Source organism: Babylonia areolata, chromosome 20 (genome assembly GCF_041734735.1).
Source record: "Babylonia areolata isolate BAREFJ2019XMU chromosome 20, ASM4173473v1, whole genome shotgun sequence".
NCBI classification, from domain to species: domain Eukaryota; kingdom Metazoa; phylum Mollusca; class Gastropoda; order Neogastropoda; family Buccinidae; genus Babylonia; species Babylonia areolata.
This window is the reverse complement of record NC_134895.1, coordinates 54615584-54638702: the sequence shown is the minus strand read 5'-3', so window position 1 is coordinate 54638702 and position 23119 is coordinate 54615584. Positions and strand designations below refer to the sequence as shown.

Below are 23119 nucleotides of genomic sequence, written 5' to 3'. Positions count from 1 at the left end.
TGTAGTGGAACACGCCACAAGTAATTAAAACCTCTATCCAAAATTGATGATGAAAGATCTTGTTTCTTCAGTGCTGCGTATAATTCTTTGACTGCACTGGCCTTTGCTGCTGTTGTTGCTGCTGTCACAGCTGCTGTCGCTGTTACCTATGTTGTTACCGCTAATGCTCAATTTTCCAAGCTACACCAAAGAAAAAAAACAACAGTAGAAGAATGTATATCATAAGCTGTATTGTGTTTATTTTCCTAAGAGCAAAATAAGTCCACTTTTATTTTAACTAGGAAGGAAAATAAAAATAAAAGAAGAAAATTAGTTATAACAGAGTTTCAGTTTCAGTAGCTCTAGGAGGCGTCACTGCGTTCGGACAAATCCATATACGCTACACCACATCTACCAAGCAGATGCCTGACCAGCAGCGTAACCCAACGCGATTAGTCAGGCCTTGAGGGGAAGAAAAAAAAGGTGAATAAATAATAGATAAGCTTACACAAATAAATAAATAAATAAATAATAACTATAATATAAAAAAAAATTTTAAATAAATAAAATAAATAAATAAATAAATAAGATAACAATGATGATAAATATATAACAGAGAGAGGGGGTGGTGCTGGGGCGGACGGGGGGGGGGGGGGGGCAGGATCTATTGTTGCTCCAGCAGTGGATCAGAAGAGAGAGAGGGGGGGACAGGATCTATTGATGCTCCAGCAGTGGATCAGAAGAGAAAGGGGGGGGGGGTGTATTGATGCTCCAGCAGTAGATCAGAAGAGAGAGATGGGGGTCGTTGGGGGGTGGGGGGGGGGGGGCAGGGTCTATTGATGCTCCAGCAGTGGATCAGAAGAGAGAGATGGGGGTGGTTGGGGGGGGGGGGGGGGGGGCAGGGTCTATTGATGCTTCAGCAGTGGATCAGAAGAGAGAGATGGGGGTGGTGGTGGAGGGGGCGGGGGGCAGGATCTATTGATGCTCCAGCAGTGGATCAGAAGAGAGAGATGGGGGTGGTGGTGGAGGGGGCGTGGGGCAGGATCTATTGATGCTCCACCAGTGGATCAGAAGAGAGAGATGGGGGTGGTGGTGGAGGGGGGGGCATGCAGGATCTATTGATGCTCCAGCAGTGGATCAGAAGAGAGAGATGGGGGTGGTGGTGGAGGGGGGGGGCAGGACCTATTGATGCTCCAGCAATGGATCAGAAGAGAGAGAGAGGGGGGGGGGCAGGACCTATTGATGCTCCAGCAGTGGATCAGAAGAGAGAGAGAGGGGGGGGGCAGGACCTATTGATGCTCCACCAGTGGATCAGAAGAGAGAGAGGGGGGCGGGGGGCAGGATCTATTGATGCTCCACCAGTGGATCAGAAGAGAGAGATGGGGGTGGTGGTGGAGGGGGGGGGGCAGGATCTATTGATGCTCCAGCAGTGGATCAGAAGAGAGAGAAAGAGGGGGCGGGGGGCAGGATCTATTGATGCTCCAGCAGTGGATCAGAAGAGAGAGATGGGGGTGGTGGTGGAGGGGGGCGGGGGGCAGGGTCTATTGATGCTCCAGCAGTGGATCAGAAGATGTTATCCCGCACTTTCGTGTGACTGCACAGTTGCGTTCAGCCATGTGCTACCTGGCATGTCGGTTTCATACATTTTCCTACTTTTTCCCACACGAATAGTTCTACCGATAGCAGTTCCAAGTACTACTCTTTTCCTACGTCTGGAACTGCTGTGTCTTATGTAGGCCAGATTTCTACAAAACAGCGGAAGGTAGAACTCTGACGAACTATGATAACGCAGCTGAACTTATTTCACAAAAATGTATCTATGGACATAATCATATTTAGGTTAAGTGATAGGAACAGACAGCGTATGAATGGTTATAGTTCTTTGTGATGTCTTCATAACTGATGAAATCAAATCAAAGCAAAAGAAAACTTGTTTACTTTTTCTGCGACAGTTAAAACTTATTCAGATGCGCTGTGTATAATCAAGTAATATACACCAGTCCGACTCTTCCTGGCTTACAAAGTCAATTTCACCAACGGTTCGAAAAAGAAAATTGAACTTAATGTTGCATTAGAGTCAATAGCTAGGAAACGCAGTGTATACATAAGTGGCCTAATGCAACCTATGCGTCATGGGCATTACCTTTTTTCATGTCCTGCTGGCTATTCTGAGACCTTTCCACCTGAAGCAATTACTGGGTGATGACCAGACCTCCAAGGAAATGGAGCAGAAATTTGTTTGTTTTTCTTTGTCATTATAATTGACATCGCGACCTTCGGTGCCTTTTATAGTGGCCTAATTTGGCTCATAATTGTATCCCAAGTCAGTCCTGCTAGTTTTCTTCCTGGGTTTTTCTTTCTTTCAGTTTCCTTTTAAAGTAATTGAAAAAGGAGAATGGCCTTCATCTAATATGCACTCGTTCCATCGATTGAAATGGCATTTAGGACGGGAAGGTGATTAAGAATGAAAACCAGTAGTCTTTGAAAGACTTCAAAAAAACTGAGATGACGATGACATGTGTATTATACTCTCCCTCTCTCACACACACACACACACACACACACACACACACACACACACACACACACACACACACACACACACACACACACACACACACAAATATATATATATAGACACACACACACACACACACACACACACACACACACACACACACACACACACAAATATGTATATATATATATATAGAGAGAGAGAGAGAGAGAGAGAGAAAGAGACAGAGAGAGAGAGACAGAGAGAGAGATAGAGATACGCACACACACACACACACACACACACACACACACACACACACACACACACACACACAAATATATATATATATATAGATATAGATATATAGATAGATAGATAGAGATACGCACACACACACACACACACACACACACACACACACACACACACACACACACACACACACACACACACACACACCAGTCTTCGAATTTGTGTGTGTGCGCGCACATTGGGATATCAATGTGATGCATTTTGTTTCCCCCCACATTCTCCTCCTCACTCACCTCCGTCTTCTAATTTTCCTCTAATCCGAAGTGAGCGTTGTGAACAAGGGTCTTTTTCAGGCCACCATCCCCGCCCCAAATGAAATGAACACAAAAGTGATGATTGAAATAAATCAGCAAATCGTAGAATATAGCCTGGATACAATAGTTGCATTCCGAATCAGGCCACGTAATAGTTAGCTCCAAAAGAAACAAAGAAAAATGTTTTGGGTTTCATTCCAGTTTTAAATAATACCAGAGGAGGAACAAGGGGGTGAGCAGGAGGAAGAGAAGAAGAAGAAGAAAGGGGGAGGAGGAAGAGGAGGAGGAGGACGACGACGATGACGACGACGACGACGAAAAGGAGGAGGAGGAGAAAATGCATTAGTCATCATCATTTTCATTGCCTATTTCCTGTCAATCAGCTCGTTCACACAATCCGAATGAGCGAGCGAACGAGAAAGCGAGTGAGAGAGAGAGAGAAGAAGAAGAAGAAGAGGACGAAGAAGAAGAAGAAGAAACCAACCAGCACCACTACCAAGGAAAACGGCAGAAACGAAGGAGGAATAAAGGGAAATGGGAGAGAACCGAGCCGCTTTCAGTCACAGGAAGCAGTAATACCCCACTTCCGGTACAGAGCAGCACGAAGCCATTTTCAAGCCTCCGCGATAATCATTGAGGGGACTGTTCCGTTTCTGAATGTCCTGCTACCGCTGTGCGGGTGTCGGTGAAGGAGGAGGAGAAAAAGAAGTTGGTGATAACAGAATGTGGTGGTGGCGGCGGTGAATTAGAAGTCGAGTGAGAAGAGGAGGAGGAGGAAGAAGAGGAGGAGGAGGAGACGGGCGGTAGGAAAAGGATTAGGACCAACTTGAGGGTTGATGATAATATAAATGACAAGAAGAAGAAGAAGAGCTATATCAGTATTAGCAGCAACAACAACTACAACAACAGAAACAGCAGCAGCTGCAGCAGCAATACAACAACAGCAACAGCAGCAATACAACAACAGCAGCAGCAGCAATACAACAACAGCTGCAGCAGCAGCAGCAACAACAACTACCACAACAACAACAGCAGCAGCAGCAGCAACAACAACAACAACTACCACAACAACAGCAGCAGCAGCAACAACAACCACAACTACTACTACTACTACTACTACTACTACAACTGCAACAGCAACAGCAGCAGCAACAACAATATCAACTGCTACTACTACTACAACTACAACAGCAACAGCAGCAGCAACAACAATATCAACTGCTACTACTACTACAACAGGAACAGCAGCAGCAACAACAACAACTACAACAACAACAGCAGCATCAACAACAACAACTACTACTACTACTACAACACCACTAACACCAACAACAACAACAATAAAAACAAGAAGAGCACAAACAGAAGAAGAAGAACAAGGAAAGAACGAGAAGAACAAGATGTACAGAAACAAGAAGAGGAAGTGAACAGGAAGGAAACGAAGAAGAAGAACACTGGGAAGATGATGAGAGAAGAAGTACAAAGAGGAGAAAGATGAGCGGAAGGAATGAAGAGAAGAAAAAGAAGAAGCGGAGGAGGAGACTGAAGACAACAGACCACACAAAGACAACAGACCACACAAAGAGAGCAGACCACACACAAAGACAGCAGACCACACAAAGAGAGCAGACCACACAAAGAGAGCAGATCACACAAAGACAGCAGACCACACAAAGACAGCAGACCACACAAAGACAGCAGACCACACAAAGAGAGCAGACCACACACAAAGAGAGCAGACCACACAAAGAGAGCAGACCACACACAAAGAGAGCAGACCACACAAAGAGAGCAGACCACACACAAAGAGAGCAGACCACACAAAGAGAGCAGACCACACACAAAGAGAGCAGACCACACAAAGACAGCAGACCACACACAAAGACAGCAGATCACACAAAGAGAGCAGATCACACAAAGACAGCAGACCACACACAAAGAGAGCAGACCACACACAAACAGAGCAGACCACACAAAGGAGCAGACCACACACAAAGACAGCAGACCACACAAAGAGAGCAGACCACACACAAAGAGAGCAGACCACACAAAGACAACAGACCACACAAAGAGAGCAGACCACACACAAAGACAGCAGACCACACAAAGAGAGCAGACCACACACAAAGAGAGCAGACCACACAAAGAGAGCAGACCACACACAAAGAGAGCAGACCACACAAAGAGAGCAGACCACACACAAAGAGAGCAGACCACACAAAGACAGCATACCACACACAAAGAGAGCAGGCCACACACAAAGACAGCAGATCACACACAAAGAGAGCAGACCACACAAAGAGAGCAGACCACACAAAGAGAGCAGACCACACAAAGACAGCAGACCACACACAAAGACAGCAGATCACACAAAGAGAGCAGATCACACAAAGAGAGCAGACCACACACAAAGAGAGCAGACCACACAAAGACAGCAGACCACACACAAAGAGAGCAGACCACACACAAAGAGAGCAGACCACACAAAGGAGCAGACCACACACAAAGACAGCAGACCACACAAAGAGAGCAGACCACACAAAGAGAGCAGACCACACACAAAGACATCAGGGAAAAGGCCAGTCATTGATAGTGGAGTGATGGCCTAGAGGTAACGCGTCCGCCTAGGAAGCGAGAGAATCTGAGCGCGCTGGTTCGAATCACGGCTCAGCCGCCGATATTTTCTCCCCCTCCACTAGACCTTGAGTGGTGGCCTGGACGCTAGTCATTCGGATGAGACGATAAACCGAGGTCCTGTGTGCAGCATGCACTTAGCGCACGTAAAAGAACCCACGGCAACAAAAGGGTTGTTCTGGCAAAATTCTGTAGAAAAAAATCCTCTTCGATAGGAAAAACAAATAAAACCACGCAGCCCGAATTTCACACAGAGAAATCTGTTGTGATAAAAAGAAATTAAAAAAATACAAAAACAAAAACAAAAATCCTCAGTTTTACTGTTTACTTTCTGTCAACAAGTTCGGTTCTTCAGTACTCCTTCATGAAAATAATTCCCTGTTGTGTACTTTAAAGTAATACGTTGAACCAGAGGGGGGTGAAGACAAGAGAGATCCGGGTTCTAATCAGCCACAGGAAATAGTCATTCCCCACTTCCGCTACTGAGTGGCACGAACCGGTTTTCAATTCTCCACGCTAATCGTTCAGTAGATTGTTGTTCCCGTCCCTTAATGCCTGAGTTTGTTGCCTGTAACCACAGTGCCAGCCTGCGTCTCCTTTCTACGGATTTATTGAGTGCTTTGTTCACCGCAGCGCCATCTGCAGTGCTGTTTGTGTGGCACTGCACCCCCACCCCCACACCCTCACGCCGCCCATCCCCCAAAACCTCCATCCAAAGCCACACCTCAGGCTGTTACAATCCCACCGCCACCAGTCGTGGGGGACGGATCAGCGGTTGGTCTCTGTGCGGCCACGCACCTCAGAAGACCCTGCACTGCTGCTGGGCCATGTGGCTGATGTTTTTAGCAGCGTCTGTTCTGATTCAATACCACCTGCCAGGACCTCTGCCAACAACAGGATGATGCATTAGCTATGAAACAACAGGTCATCGATTGCCATTTCCCACTGGAGAGATGATTGCAGTGAGACTGTATGAATGCTGTATGAATGTTGTATGAATACTGTATGAACGACAGTTACAGAGTTAACCTCTGTTTTCTTTTTCTCTTTTTTCGTTTTTTTTTCCGTTTATTTTGGGACGAATAGGCATGCGAATTCTGCATAGCTGTCAATTTTCGTCCTTGTCCGAACCGAGAGAACGTTTTGAAGAGATGAAAGAAATGAGGATTCAATTTAGTTTTGTTCGTTCATCGTGAACTCCGCAGCAGTTACAGCATATCAGTTTGCGAAATCTTATATCATCACCACCATCATCATCATCATCATCAGCAACATTATCAACATTTTGGTATAATTACACCACAGGAAGCAGTCGTGTACAAATTAGTTAATGACGTTTTTCGATGTGTTTAGAGTCAATTACAGGCGAAAAAAATATCAATGCTGGAAGTACTTCATATAAGCGGTTGAATACAGTGCAACGCCATTCGTTGACATTCAGCAGGCCAAATTAGGGAGGTGGTTAGGTACATTTATATACATATATATATATATATATATATATATATATATATATCAGTTTTTAAATTGTCATGTTCATTGCCCTCATGACCTGTGCTACCTAAATGGTTAAATACCCTTTAGCATTTTATCCTGCCGCAAGCTTGAAACGCCTCCATTTTTCTTCCGATTGGCCTGTGGAATCAATGCTTGTCCACATCTTCTCCTCTCGAGGGTCTCTATTTCCAAACCTGGTCTGAAGAGGACATGTCCATTTTGTAGGAACTGCACAGTCCTCGGTGAGCTGACTGACATTGTGGACAGAAAGATGACTGGGACAAGAGAAGGTAGTGACAGGTTTAAGAGACATCTTGTAAAAGACGTTTTGTGGTTAATGGTGAGGTGGTCGTACATGTTCTCTCTCTCTCTCTCTCTCTCTCTCTCTCTCTCTCTCTCTCTCTCTCTCTCTCTCTCTCTCTCTCTTTCTCTCTGGATCCGTCTGTTGTCTGCCTGTCTCTATGTTGGTGGGTTAACTGCTTGGCTAGAGAAGATGTTGAAACTAAATTTGCAAGTTATTTGTATTGTATTGTATCGTATTACTAATTTTTGTCACAACAGATTTCTCTGTGTGAAATTCGGGCTGCCCTCCCCAAGAAGAGCGCGTAGTTACACTGAGAGCGCCACTCCTTTTGTGTGTGCGTTTTTTTTTAATTAAAAATTCTTGAAAAGTATAAAGAGTATAATATTCAATATTTTCTTCAGTTTATAAGTGGCCCAAATACATCTGCAGTAGACATTTTGACAAGTGATGGAAGTTGTGAACAGTTGTGTTTAAAAAAAACCAACTGATTGCATGTCGCTTTATCTCTGTCTGTCTCTGTCTCTCTCTCTCTCTCTGTCTCTCTCTCTCTCTCTCTCTCTCTCTCTCTCTGTCTCTGTGTGTGTTTGTGTGTGTGTGTGTGTGTGTGTGAGAGAGAGAGAGAGCTTGCAAGAGTCACTTGCGCATTGATATATTGTTCACACTATTTGATTCATTATGTAATATTTTTGTTAGTGGCCCACTCCTTTGTTATGGGCCGGAGGCCTAACAAATAAACCATTGTCTTGTCTTGTCTTGTCTTGTTTTGTCTTGTCTCTTGTCTTGTCTCTCTGTCTCTGTCTCTTTCTCTCTCTGTCTCTATGTCTCTGTCTCTCTCTCTCTCTCTGTCTCTCTCTCTCTCTCTCTCTCTCTGTGTTGGTTGTTTGGTGTGCTTGTTGGGTACCTGCTAGGCTAGATATGATTTCGAAAATAGTTTTCGAAGTTATGTAGAATTTTGTTACAAAGATATACAGCATCCTTAGTAAATATTTTCTACGATTTTATAAATGGCCCAAATAAAACTGCAATGGACATTTTAATGAGTGTTGGAATGAGTGAATATTTTGTACAAAAGTGGCTGCATCTCTCTCTCTCTCTCTCTCTCTCTCTCTGGGGGCGTGAACCGTGACACGGGCCAGTGCAGACGCACTTTGCAGAGCTCTGTCACTTTTGTCTATCGTGACGGAAACAGGCACAGTACAAGGCCAGAAGTCCGCAACAAGTCACCTCCAGTACCATGCCATCGGTGCCGCTTTCCTTTAGGGCGGTTTGTGGCTCCTTCGCGTCAGTTTTCGTATTCTTCATGGCGAAGCGGGCAAGAGAGAAGGCGGCCACTCGTATCGCCATGTTGAGACCGAAAACCAGGTTAGCCGGTGTCATCCTTGGCTTGACCCTCACCTACTTGTTTTGGGGCAGTCTGCTTCTTCGCTGTGGAGACGTGGAGCAGAACCCGGGACCAGGACCCAAGACGGACAGCCTGCGGCAGACCAGACTCGGCAGTGCGGGACGTGTGACTGGAGCGGACAGGACTGGCGGAACTCCGGAGAGAGGACAGGCGACGCCCCCTTCTCCCCAGGAGCCTTCACTCGCAGATCTGATGAGTATGCTACAGACTATAAACTGCAGGTTTGACGGCATGGACAGTAGGTTTGATGGCATGAATGACAGTATGAAAGAGCTGAAAGAACAGTATGGCACCCTGTACACTGACTTAAAGAATCTGAGGGAGGAGGTGGACACTTTGAAAAAAGAAAACATGGATCTAGCTAAGCAAAACTCTGATCTTTTGGACCGAGTAGATCAACTGGAAAGAAAAACTGACGATCTAGAAGGAAGGTCTAAACGAAATAACCTCATCTTTTATGGCATTTCAAGAGGTCAAAATGAAACAAATGAGCAAGCTGAAGGGAAACTGAGGGATGTTTTTACTGATAAATTGGACATGGTCGATGACGTTGAGTTCGAGCGCGTTCACAGACTGAATGCAAAGCCTGACTCCCCAATTATTGCATGCTGCTCCTTTTATAAGGATAAGGTAAAAGTTTTGAAAGCAAAAAAGAAACTGAAAGGCAGCAGTATTTTTGTGGGAGAAGATTTCTCTTTGCGTGTCAGGGAGATCAGGCGTCAGCTGTCACCCCACCTGAAGAGGGCAAGGGAGGAAGGGAAAAGGGCTGTAATGGTCTTTGATCATTTAATCATCGATGGCAAGAAATTCTTTCTGGATGACCGTCTTGGTCTGAAAGAAAGCAAATAGGGAAACGGCCGGCCAGTTGATGAAAAATGTCCCTCCCTGGGTGTGAGAGAGAAAGGGAAGCTGGAAACGGTAACACCGGTGCATTTGCCTGTCACTGGTGTCAGTGACAGCGCTGAGCTCTGCACCGTGAACCAGAACAGCTCTGTGAATCTGACGTCTGATTGCACGTGCAGACAAGAGGCAAGCACGGTGTGTTCGTTTGACACACATGACACACAGAATGTAAATAAACCTTTTTCTTTCTTACTGTGGAATGTCAACGGATTGTGTTCGAAACTTATTGATCCTGATTTTTTGTCGTTTATCTTTAAGTTTGATTTTATTTGTCTGGTTGAGACTTTCATGGAAGAGTGCCGATCAGATATGTTTCCTGGCTACACTTTATTTTGTAAATCAGCTGTTTAGTTCACCAAACAAGGGAGACGATCAGGTGGAGTGATTTGTTTGATAAAGGATGAATTTTGTCATTTTGTTAAAAATATTGATGTGACTCATTCTAATTTTTGTGTATTTCTGATTGATAAGATGTTATTTGGTCTTGATAAAGATATATTGTATTTTTGCTCGTATATTCCCCCAGAAAGCTCTCCTTTTTATACTTATTTTGATATTGATAATGGGATTTGTATACTTGAAGACTGTCTGACTGATTGTTTATTGGCACACGATGCTTATGTTATATTAAATGGTGATTTGAATAGTAGGACTTCAAACATCTGTCAAGATCTGTCTGTGAAAGATGATTTTATTATGCAGCATGACAGTAGGTCTGTTAGTACATCTCGGCGTTCTGAAGATTGTTTCTTAAATAATTATGGAAAATTACTGCTGAATATGTGCACTGCTTTAGGTTTGAATATTTTGAATGGTGTATGTGAGGGCGACCGTGAAGGTCGCTATACATATATTTCTGATGCTGGAAGCAGTGTCAATGATTATTTTATATTTTCAAAAGAACTTTTCACCATTGTATTTGATTCAAGTGAATTAATTGTGTCTGAACGCATTGATTCTGATCATTTACCACTTATACTTCATGTTGTTTTTCCTAAAGGGAAGAATCTTGATGTCACTGAACAAGAGCAAGACATAGTCATTGAAAAAATTATATGGAATGAGGAATATGCTGATTTGTTTCGTGATACTCTAAGGAATGATGAAATGAGAACTAAAATTGATAATGCAATAGATTTAATAGATGTGGATGTAAATGATGCATTGTTATTGTTTAATGAATGTATAAAAGAAAGTGCAGAATGTATGAAAAAATGTGTGCGTGTCAATAACAAGAAGGCACGTGATGACTGGTTTGATCAAGAGTGTACCATGAGTAAAAGAAACGTAAGGTCTTTGTTAAGAGTTTGTCGACGGACATTAAAAACAGAAGACGTGGATGTTTATTTGATTGCGAGAAGAGAGTATAAACATTTGATAAAGAGAAAAAAGAAAGAATTTAACAGATCTTTAATAGATAAGCTTGTAGCTTCTATAGATTGTCAAAAGGAATTTTGGAATAATATCAGTAAACTCTCTTTTAAAAGAAAACAACCAAGACATAACATTGAAATAGATACTTGGTTTAAACATTTTCAGCAGTTGTTACAACCAAATGTAGATAATGTGGAAAATGAAGCTGTACATGATGATGATATACTTGATGATGACACAGATCAATACATGAATAGACCAATATCTAAAGAAGAGGTACTGTTGGCAATAAGGAAACTTAAAAATGGTAAAGCAGCTGGCCCTGATGGAATCATTGGTGAACTGTTTAAGAATTGCACTGATCATATAGTTCCTTTCTTTCTTAAATTATTCAATAAATTATTTGAAAAGGGTATTTACCCCATTAACTGGATTGAATCAATAATTTTGCCCATTTATAAGAAAGGTGATGTAAATAATCCCAATAACTATAGAGGTATTTCCCTAAGTGACATAAGTGGTAAATTATATGGAATGATTATCAATAAGAGATTGCAAGAATGGGTGGATGAAAATGACATCACAGGTGACCACCAAGCCGGTTTTAAAAAAGGATACTCTACTGTAGACCACATGTTTACGTTGCTTGCATTAGTACAGAAACAGTTTTCGTTTAATCGTAAGTTGTATGTTGCTTTCATTGATTTCGAAAAGGCATTTGATTCTGTTAATCGTAATCTTTTGTGGCCAGTTCTACTTAGGAATGGTATAAGAGGTAAACTTTACAAATGTGTAAAAAGCATGTATAATGTAGTAAGATCTAGAGTTCGCTGCGGCGCTAAACTGACTGAATTCATTAATTGTACAGCTGGGGTTAGACAGGGAGATGCCTGCAGTCCAATTTTGTTTTCTTTATTCATTAATGAATTAGCAATCCATGTAATTAATAATGGAAGACATGGGGCTTTGTTTCCGATTGATTCTTTTGAATTATTCATACTTTTGTTAGCTGATGATGTTATTCTGATTTCAGAAACTGTTATAGGGTTACAAACACAGTTGAACAACCTTCACCATGCAGCAGTTTCACTCCAATTAAAAGTTAATATGTTGAAAAGTAATATCATAGTATTTCGTAAGGGTGGCTATTTGAGCAGCAGAGAAAGATGGGTGTATGATGGTAGTTTGATGCCAGTTGTCAATGTTTACAAATATCTGGGCATATTTTTCTCCACACGCTTGAGTTTCGTTGGGGCATGCAAAGATCTAGCAAGCAGAGCCAAAAATGCATTGATTTGTATTATGAAAAAGTTGCATATGCTCAATAATGTTTCCTTTGATTTGTTTATCAAATTATTTGACACACAAGTGCAGCCTGTTGTGCAGTACGGCTCTGAATTGTGGGGTCTAGACAAAGCTGCTGTTCACTGTGAATCAGTCCACACTTTTGCATTAAAGAGATTTTTAGGAGTAGATAGGCAAACGCCAAATGACTTAGTATATGGTGAAACGAATCGATACCCGTTATATCTAGTTTCTGCAGTCAGGTGTATACGTTATTGGTTGAGATTATTACATATGGAACATAACAGAATACCCCGCAAAGCTTATGATATGCTATATGATTTAGATACTAGAGGCAGAGTGAACTGGGTAACCAAGATTCGCCATTGTTTGTTTGAATATGGATTTGGATTTGTTTGGTTAAACCAAGGTGTTGGTAGCATCCAGGCGTTTATCGGTGTGTTTCGACAACGTCTAATTGATTGTAGATGGCAGAAGTGGTCTGATCATATTCAGAATAGTGAAAGATTTAGTTTCTATAAGAATTTTTGCAGTGTGTCTGATCTGAAACCTTACTTAGTGTTGAATATGGATAGACATTTAAAATATATGACAACAAGATTTAGATTTGGCATTACAGAATTAGCGGTCCATCATTACAGATACAGAACATGTAACGACAGTGATCTGACCTGTCCATTATGTAAAGAATCACAAGAAAATGAGATACACTTTGTTCTTTGCTGTCCAGCTTTAAGGAACATTCGAGAGGAGTTTATTCAGCCTAAATATTATAGTAAACCTACGTTGTTTAAATTGAACTTATTGATGTCATCTACTTCCCCTGAAGTTGTTCGCAAATTTTCACTATTTCTATACAAAGCTTTCAAATTCAGAGAAATGGCTACTTCGTGAAAATGCTGTATGTATTCTTTTGTTTGTTTGTTTTGTTGTTGTTTTTTCTTTTATTGTCCTACACATTGAACTGTAATGCTGGTATATTTTTGTTTGACTGTGTTTATTGATGCTCACAGTGTCGTGATGTATTGTTTGTAAAATAATGTTCACATTCCCCTTCATAAGGGGCCTAGGCCTATACATGAATAAACCATCTTGAATCTCTTGAATCTCTCTCTCTCTCTCTCTCTCTCTCTCCGAGTGTGTGTGTGTGTGTGTGTGTGTGTGTGTGTGTGTGAATGTGTTTGGTGTGTGTGTGTGTGTGTGTGTGTGTGTGTGTGTGTGTGTGTGTGTGTGTGTGTACTGGGTGCAGTTAGCGTGAATGGGGCAGCAATACCCAGACGAGTGGTTCCAGTTCAGTGGGACGTTTGAATAAAGTCAATCAAGAGTGTCGTATATCAATTAAGCAAATCAACTGGCTCTGATTACTTTTTGAGCGCACCATTACATAGCCAGGTTCAGGATGACATCATTGTGAGTTAGCTATATTTTGCAATTCGTTGATTTATTTCTGTACTTATTTCTGACCTTTTGCAGGCTTTGGTATGGAAGGAACTTTGTTCACAAAGTTAAACAACGAATGAGTAGAAGGACGTGGCAATCCAACATTCAGTTCGTCCGTCAGAAGACCCTCTTTTTTGTTAGCATCCAGTTTTGTTTTTTTATCAGATACCAACAAAATTCTGTACGTAAAATTACTTGAAGAAGAAGGAGAAGAAGACCGCAACAAAAGACTGCAAACAAACACTGGAATGAGAGAGTAATTTATCCTCCTTGTTTGACCACTACCTGTTTCTGGTTCGTCAACTCGTTTCCTCAATCAAGACATACAACAATGATAACAACAACAACAAGGAAACAGTGGAAGGGGGGGCGGGGGGGGGGGCTGAAGAACTGGACAGAAGTCATGACAGACCCCAATCCCGTTCTTTGACAGGAAGCAGCAAACCCGCACCTCCGCAGCAACTGCTGTTCAACGTCACAAACAGGTTCTCTTGGTCTTCGCAGTAATCATTCAGGAGAGTGTTTGCTCTTTACCTCATGCCTAAGTTTCGTTGCCTGTAACCACTCTTCTTTCTACATGTTTTCTTTTCTTTAAATTTTTTTCTTGTCCCCCCCCCCCCCCCCCCCCCTGTGTGTCTTTTTTGTTATTTTGTATGCCGTTTGGCGGTACCCTTATTCTATCCGTTTCTGATCGTCCCATCTGCAGTCACATGTGGAGTTTATTTATTCTTTCCCTGTCTCTGTGTGTCAATGGTCTATAGAGAGCTGTTAATACTGGGCTGCCATACGGCCACACATCAGAGGAGACCCTGCAAAGCTGTTCAGTCAGCTCGGTGATGTTCAGTGTGGTTCCTCTTATTCTTCAGTTCATGCAGGATACCACTGGTGAAGATCCTGGTTCTTCTGACGACAATGTCATTTACTCAGCCCATCAGAAAGTAAACTGGTTTGTTTTGTTGTTGTTGTTTTCCTGTGAAGCAACACAAACTTCAATCGCTATTTTGTACTTAAGATGTGATTACTGTGGGACAGTTTCAGTCAAAGTGAATTATCATGGTGTTATTATTTTGTACTTAAGATGTGATTACTGTGGGACAGTGTCAGTCTAAGTAAAATATCATGGTGTTATTATTTTGTACTTAAGATGTGATTACTGTGGGACAGTGTCAAAGTGAATTATCATGGTGTTATCACGTTGTACTTAAGATGTGATTACTGTGGGACAATGTCTGTCAAAGTGAATTATCATGGTGTTATCTTTTTTTTCCTCTCTTTTTTGACTTTTGTTTTAGTAGCTAATATTTTTATGAAGAAAACGTTGCACAGTTACTTTTTGACTGGTTTGCTTGATTCCCGTTTATCTTTCATTCTCTTGGAAAGGCAGCAGCACAATGATAACCATGATGATCATTAGAAGCATCATGTAAATTTGTATAATCTTAGGTATAAAACTACACAAATACACATGTAAACACACACATAGTCACATAAACACACACACACACACACACACACACACACACACACACACACACATACACGAAAGAACATTATTATAGTCACACACACACACACACACACACACACACACACACACACACACACACAAACACACACACACACACACACACACACACACACACACACACACACACACACACACACACGAAAGAACATTATTATAGTCACACACACACACACACACACACACACACACACACACACACACACACACACACACACACACACACACACACACACACACACACACACACACTGAAGGATAAACAGAGAGACAGAGTGAGGGAATATAGCGATAATCGTTCTGTCGACAATCTGTTTCCTACTAATCAATTTGTTTTAAATCAAAGAATCAAATAAAGTAAGAGGATTGAAAAAAAAACGACAGAATATAAAAGACGGCAGCCTGCTTTCGTTTATTTTCAACGAAGAACAAACTTCCCTAAATCCACGGTACGAACTCACAGGATTCTCCATCCCCGTGACAATCAAATCAAATCAATCAATCAAATCAGAAACACTTTATTAATCCACGTGGAAATTAAGTTGTGCAATCACAGGCTCATTCTGAATGTCTCTGTACTGCTCTCTCTTCCTTTCTAAATGCAGAGCTGGCTTCTATCATTTCCGTGATTGTCTTGACCCGTGATAACAAAAAAATATCTATAGAAAAAGAATTGAACGAACAGGAAATGAGTGTTTTGCCTTCAATGCAAACGTCGGTTGATCTGTCTGATAGAGTGTGCAGCGGAAACGAGAGGGAGGGCAGAAAGAAATTGATTTGATAACAGACATCAATTGATGAAAGGCCGTTTTCCACTTCTTTTGATGCTGACTTGTTCCAGGCAGTAATGGAGTGCATGTTTGGTGCAGTATCTTTCCGCTCCGCTGCTTTCAACGTGTTTGTGGAGACGGGGGAGATACAGGGTCGACTGAAGGAGTTGTGCGTGTGTGTGTGTGTGTGTGTGTGTGTGTGTGTGTGTGTGTGTGTGTCTGTGTGTGTGTGTGTGTGTGTGTCTGTCTGTGTGTGTGTGTGTGTGTCTGTCTGTCTGTCAGTCTGTCCATCTGTCTGTCTGTCTGTGTTCCTGGTTTAGCAATGATGACATGCAGCCGAACAAAAAAGCACACCTCTGCTGGTTTAGCATATCACTGATCTGTCAAAACAAAACAAAACAAAACAGAAATCCATTATACAAACAAACAGACAAAATACAGCAAGGTAAATTTTGCGCATCTCCCAACTTGTCAAGGGAGTACTGATACCAAAGATGACACATGTTTGATCGTCGTCATTTAGTTAACGACCGGCTCTGTCCTTGTGGCAATGTAGAAAAACAAAGTGCTGAGTATCAAGCTGCTGGCTTGTTTGTGTGTCTACATTTTAAAGACATGTGCAAATATGTTCCTGTCTCTGAACTACACCTGTTTACCAGCTCTATTGAAAAAGAACCCTAATCAATACACATAAACGAATGATAAAAAAGGCATTTAAAACGCCACATCGATTGATCTGTCAGTCAAATAACTGTATAGATGACCTTGGACATGCCTTAATCTGTTGCACGTGCGATCTTATTTTTTCTTCATGTCCGCATTTCGACTTGAGGTGTATCAGTCAGGGGAATTAATTAAAACATTTTCTCTCAATACTGTAGATAGGTTTGATATTGTTGGGGCGTCCTTGTTCCTTTGAAGAACGGCAGTGCAGGAAAACAAGTCTGTGTGAACAATGTTTGAGTCATTTTGGAAATGACCACGCAGATACGTATAAGGTATATACCTTTATATACATTATATATATATATAGAGAGAGAGAGAGAGAGAGAGAGAGAGAGAGATGGGGGGGGTTGATTGGAGAGGGTGGGGGAGGAAGGGAAGAAAGAATTCAACCGATTTAAACAGATGCAACTGTTCAGTGAAAGCTGTCTGTTGGAGAGAGGTGAACGCTGTGCCTGACGTGGTTGGTGGTTCGGCCCCTGTACCTGGCTGTGCCTGACGTGGTTGGTGGTTCGACCCCTGTACCTGGCTTGGAGAGGGGCTGTGCCTGACGTGGATGGTGGTTCGACCCCTGTACCTGGCTTGGAGAGGGGCTGTGCCTGACGTGGTTGGTGGTTCGACCCCTGTACCTGGCTTGGAGAGGGGCTGTGGCTGACGTGGTTGGTGGTTCGACCTCTGTACCTGGCTTGGAGAGGGGCTGTGGCTGACGTGGTTGGTGGTTCGACCCCTGTACCTGGCTTGGAGAGGGGCTGTGCCTGACGTGGTTGGTGGTTCGACCCCTGTACCTGGCTTGGAGAGGGGCTGTGCCTGACATGGTTGGTGGTTCGACCTCTGTACCTGGCTTGGAGAGGGGCTGTGCCTGACGTGGTTGGTGGTTCGGCCCCTGTACCTGGCTTGGAGAGGGGCTGTGCCTGACGTGGTTGGTGGTTCGGCCCCTGTACCTGGCTTGGAGAGGGGCTGTGGCTGACGTGGTTGGTGGTTCGGCCCCTGTACCTGGCTTGGAGAGGGGCTGTGGCTGACGTGGTTGGTGGTTCGACCCCCGTATCAAGCTTGGAGAATGGCCGTGGCAGAATCGGTTAGGCTTTGCACTTGTCACCCCCTGTCCACCTGTGTTCGGGGTTCGAGCCCCTGTTTGGGCACGGTGTCCTGTCCTTGCCATCACCCCGACGTTCCTCACTCCACCTCAGTTTGAGGACAGCTGACTGTCGGTAGATTATAACGGCGGAAGGAGAGCACTGGGCCCCGCCTTTCCATGTCCAGTCCAAGACACATTTGGTTTGAATCCATTGTCGTGATGGCTGCAAAAGGCTGTTGGACCAGTATAAAAGCTCGTCATGTGTTTCGGATATAGCTGTGACCCTTTCCCTCTCTTCCCCGTTTCTCACTCTTCAGGTCATGTTTTTCTCTTGCTCTGTCTGTTGTCATAGCTGAGAAGAACAAAATCACATGACTGTCATAGAAGCGATGCACATTCTCCAGCGAGTGGTCTAGCTCGCCGCGTGTACTGCTTTGGAGTTGCTAACTCGCAGGTACGATTCAATGTGTTTCAACGTAATGGGGATGTAGACAACACCGGTAGAGTGATTGTGATCGAGATAGAAATTGCCCTGTTTGAATATCGGCAACTGAAAACGGTAATTTGGATAGAAATTGCCCTGTTTGAATATCGGCAACTGAAAACGGTAATTTGGATAGAAATTGCCCTGTTTGAATATCGGCAACTGAAAACGGTAATTTGGATAGAAATTGCCCTGTTTGAATATCGGCAACTGAAAACGGTAATTTGGATAGAAATTGCCCTGTTTGAATATCGGCAACTGAAAACGGTAATTTGGATAGAAATTGCCCTGTTTGAATATCGGCAACTGAAAACGGTAATTTTGATAGAAATTGCCCTGTTTGAATATCGGCAACTGAAAACAGTAATTTTCTCTTTGATTGCCCTCGTATAGTCGGGCATTAGAAGAACATTTCTAAAGAACTCTGTCAGAACTTCTTTGCGTGTGTTGCTGTAGGTAGCAAATGCCCAACAGATGGACAATGTATCCAGCTAGGTTTTCCCGGACAGTAGAAGAAAAGGGAAAAATACCTTCTTCCCCGGCTGGTAATGATCTGAATCTATTATATTTCAAGACATAATTTTCCTATTACCAAATGTTCAGTTTGCATTATTACATACCTACATGATCAGCCTTCTTAATAAATAGCAAAAGCCTTATGACTGTACTTTTCTGCCCATGGTCGAAGTGGTCATTAGGACAAGCAGCAAACGGAATATTATTTATCTGTACGTTCGTTCAGTGTAAAAAGCGCAATAGTTCATCTTCATGAAGGTTGAAATCCCTGCCCAGAGTGGTCTCACCGGCACCCCTCTTCCGGCTTCTCCACAATTCAGACTGCACAAGCTACCCTTGTCTTGTGACTTAACGCTGATGTGCAATACAGTGTTCTAGTCCCCCTCGCCCCCACCCCCTCGTAGCATTGAGTCCTCCCGAGTAAACCGTGTGTGTCGGCACATCGTTGGAAACAGAAACCCCCCAAACAGAGTTCTATTCCTCTTTTTGACGAATGTTGGGAAGACTTTGTTCGGTTCTTGAAACTGGTTTTTACTGTCCCGAACTATCTTTGTTCCGCGTCCCGACAACCCGCAAACAATGGCATTCTTCGTCTTTACAACGGTGTCCGTCCGTCCTTCCTTCCTGTCTCCCTTCCCTACCTTCGTTTGAAAAGGAGAAAGCTGCGTTTTGAGTCCAGCACAGACATCGATTGATCTGTTGGACAGAATGAACGACTGTCATGGGAAAGGGAGAAATAGGAGGAGGAGGAGGGGGGAGAGTGAAGATTCGTTAAAGGGACATTAATCTATAAAGAGGCTGTTCCCTGGCCTTTTGATGTCTGTGTGTTATAGGGCGTGATGGCTTGCGGTTGTTTCTTTTCTATTCTTTCTTTGGTTGTTTCCCTCTCTCTCTCTCTCGCTCTCTTGTCTTTTCATTTCTTTTTGTTTGTTTGTCTCTTTGTTTCATTTTTTTCCTTTCCTTTCTTTCTTTCCTTCTTTCATTCCTGATTTTGTTTGTTTCGTTATTTTGTTTTGTTTCCAGGTTTGGGTGACGGACAGTGTGTGTGTGTGTGTGTGTGTGTGTGTGTGTGTGTGTGTGTGTGTGTGTGTGTGTGTGTGTGTGTGTGTGTGTGTGTGTGTGTGTGTGTGTGTGTGTGTGTGTGTGTGTGTGTGTGTGTGTGTGTGTGTGTGCGTGTGTGTGTGTGTGTGCGTGCGCGCGCGCCTTTGAGTGTGTGTGCGTGTGTTTTTCTTTTGTTTGTTCTTTTGTTTTGGCTTGTGTGTGTGTGTGTGTGTGTGTGTGTGTGTGTGTGTGTGTGTGTGTGTGTGTGTGTGTGTGTGTGTGTGTGTGTGTTACAACGATGACGCTGCTGCTGATGATGAAGATGTCAATGATGATAATGATGGAGAGAAAAGGAGTAGGAGGGCAAGAAAAAAAACAAGGAAGAGGAGGAGGGAAAAGAGGAGGAGGCTGAGGAGGAGGAGGAGGAGACATTAACCAAACACCAGGAATGACGGAGAGGACATGTTCATGTTGACTGCCATGCCAAACTCATCTCCTTAATCACGAGGGGGCAGTGGCGAGCGGGGGTGGGGGGTAGCGGGGGGCGGAGGAGGGGGGATGGAGAAAGGGCGTGTGTTGAGCACAAAGAGGGGAAAAGAAGAACAACAAAACAACAAAAAGAGAAGAGACGTTGATCGTATTTCTACCCGATTCATGACACAGCGAGCAGTAAAACTACACTTCCGGGAGCGAACGGCAGAGATTTGCTTTTCTTTTAAAGTCACGACCACGGCTCTTTGGGGATTTCTTTTGCTGTTGTTTTTTTTTTTTTTTTTTTTTTTTTTCGATCATAATGTCCCAGGTTATTCCCAAGACGTCTTTACAAGAGTACTTCTTTTTTTCTTCTTTATTACTCATTGTTCTCCTTGTTATTTTTGTTTTTCTTCTTGTCCTTGTTCTTGATCTTGTTCTCCTCATTTTTCTTCTTCTTCTTCTTCTTCTTCTTCTTCTTCTTCTTCTTCTTCTTCTTCTTCCTCTTCTTCTTCTTCTTCTTCCATTATAATCACTTCAACTACCATCACCACCACTGCCACCGCTACTATTGCTGCAACTGTTACTACTACTACTACTACTACTGCTGCTGCTGCTGCTGCTGCTTCTATTACTATGCTATTGCTGCTGCTGCTGCCACCGCTGCCACTACTGCTGCTACAGCTGCTCTTCCTGCTGTTGTTGCTGCTGTTGCTACTGCTACTGCTACTGCCACTACTAGTGACGGAGTCTCCCGTCGGTCCGACGGATGAGTAGGCAGGCAGGCCTACCTGTCGATGTGTGTCCTCATACGGGAGAAGAGACTGATTCTGGATGCGCAGCACTTCCCACGGGTGTTGCAAGGGAAAACGTCTCCAGAAGTTGAGCCCTGCTTCCTTCGCTCACGCTTCTCCTTAATGGCCAGCGTCCTCTTGTTTTCAAACGTCTTTATGCCAATAGAGCACAGCATCCTCAAGCGAGAGCGGTCAAGGGCATCTGTTTCCTAGGAAGCGATTTTTATGTCACAGGCTTTGAGGTTTGTCTTCAAGGTCTCCTTGAAGCGTTTGCAGGGTTTTCCAAGTTCATGGTGACCTTCCTTCAGCTGGCCATACAAAAGCATCTTCGGGATCCTGCTGTCTGTCATGCGGACAACGTGTCCTGTCCAGCGTAGCTGGCACTGGATCAGTAGGCTTTCGATGCTTAGCAGGCCGCTCCTCTCTAGGACCATGGGGGTTGGAGACCCTGTCTTTCCACTTTATGCCGAGGATGTTTCGTAGGCATCTCTGGTGAAACTGCTCAAGTTGTTGAATGTGACGGCGATACGTCGTCCATGTTTCACAGCAGTACAACAAGGTGGTCAGCACAACAGCTCTGTAGGTTTTCATCTTGGTGCTGAGACTGATGCCTTTTTTGTTCCACAGCCTGTTGTTGAGTCTGCCAAAGGCGGAGCTGGCCTTGGCGATGAGCAGCGTCACTTCTGCGTACTACTTCTGCTAATACTACTGCTGCTGGTGCTGTTGGTATTGCAATCACAACCACCACCATCATTATACATCCTATTAATTGTTATACCACTAATGATAATAATTTTCTCATCATTATCATCATCGTCATCATATTACTCTTTCCCCAGAACTCCAGTGGTTCCAGCCAGCCAGACCGGACCCCGGGCACTGACTTTTTCCGCTTCACTGCACAGCATCGTCACCGGAACGGACAGGATCGCCATTGCCGCGACAGCCATCTGCGCATGACGGAAGTGGTTTGGTGGAACAAAGACTTCCGGTCCTGTGGGTGGCTTATCAGCGGTCAGCGGTAAGGAGGCTCAGCGGGGTCACGTGGTGGTGGTGGTGAAAGTCACGTGACGCTGTGCACGTGCGGATGGATGGAGGGAAGAAAGGGAGAGCTGACGCGGAGAGGATGGTTGGTACCTGTTTGACAGGGAGAGGATGGTTGGTACCTGTTTGACAGGGAGAGGATGGTTGGTACCTGTTTGACAGGGAGAGGATGGTTGGTACCTGTTTGACAGGGAGAGGATGGTTGGTACCTGTTTGACAGGGAGAGGATGGCTGGTACCTGTTTGACAGGGAGAGGATGGTTGGTACCTGTTTGACAGGGAGAGGATGGTTGGTACCTGTTTGACAGGGAGAGGAGAGGATGGTTGGTACCTGTTTGACAGGGAGAGGAGAGGATGGTTGGTACCTGTTTGACAGGGAGAGGATGGTTGGTACCTGTTTGACAGGGAGAGGATGGTTGGTACCTGTTTGAGAGGGAGAGGATGGCTGGTACCTGTTCGAGAGAGCTGTGCATGGTGTAGCACCCTGTCTGTCAGTCTGTCTATCGTGCTCTCTCTGCATAAATCACACACACACACACACACACACACACACACACACATAAATATATATACACACACACAAACACACACACACACACACACACACACACATATATATATATATATATATATATATATATATATATATATATATATATATATATATATATATATATGGGGGGGGGGGGATGTATGCAATAAAATGAAATAGAACGAAAATAAAATACCACCAGGGGTGCAAGAATTCAGGGGTTGACATTTTTCACCGTGCA

General features: G+C 43.6%; 1 long non-coding RNA gene across 1 annotated transcript in view; it reads left to right on the top strand.

The window, feature by feature from the left end:
- The window catches only part of LOC143295169 (uncharacterized), a 66438-nt gene that overhangs the window by 26146 nt on the left and 17173 nt on the right, over window positions 1-23119 (top strand). The window contains exon 2 of the long non-coding RNA XR_013056993.1: window positions 22143-22324. This is a non-coding gene — a long non-coding RNA (uncharacterized LOC143295169). The remainder of the gene's footprint in view (window positions 1-22142; window positions 22325-23119) is intronic.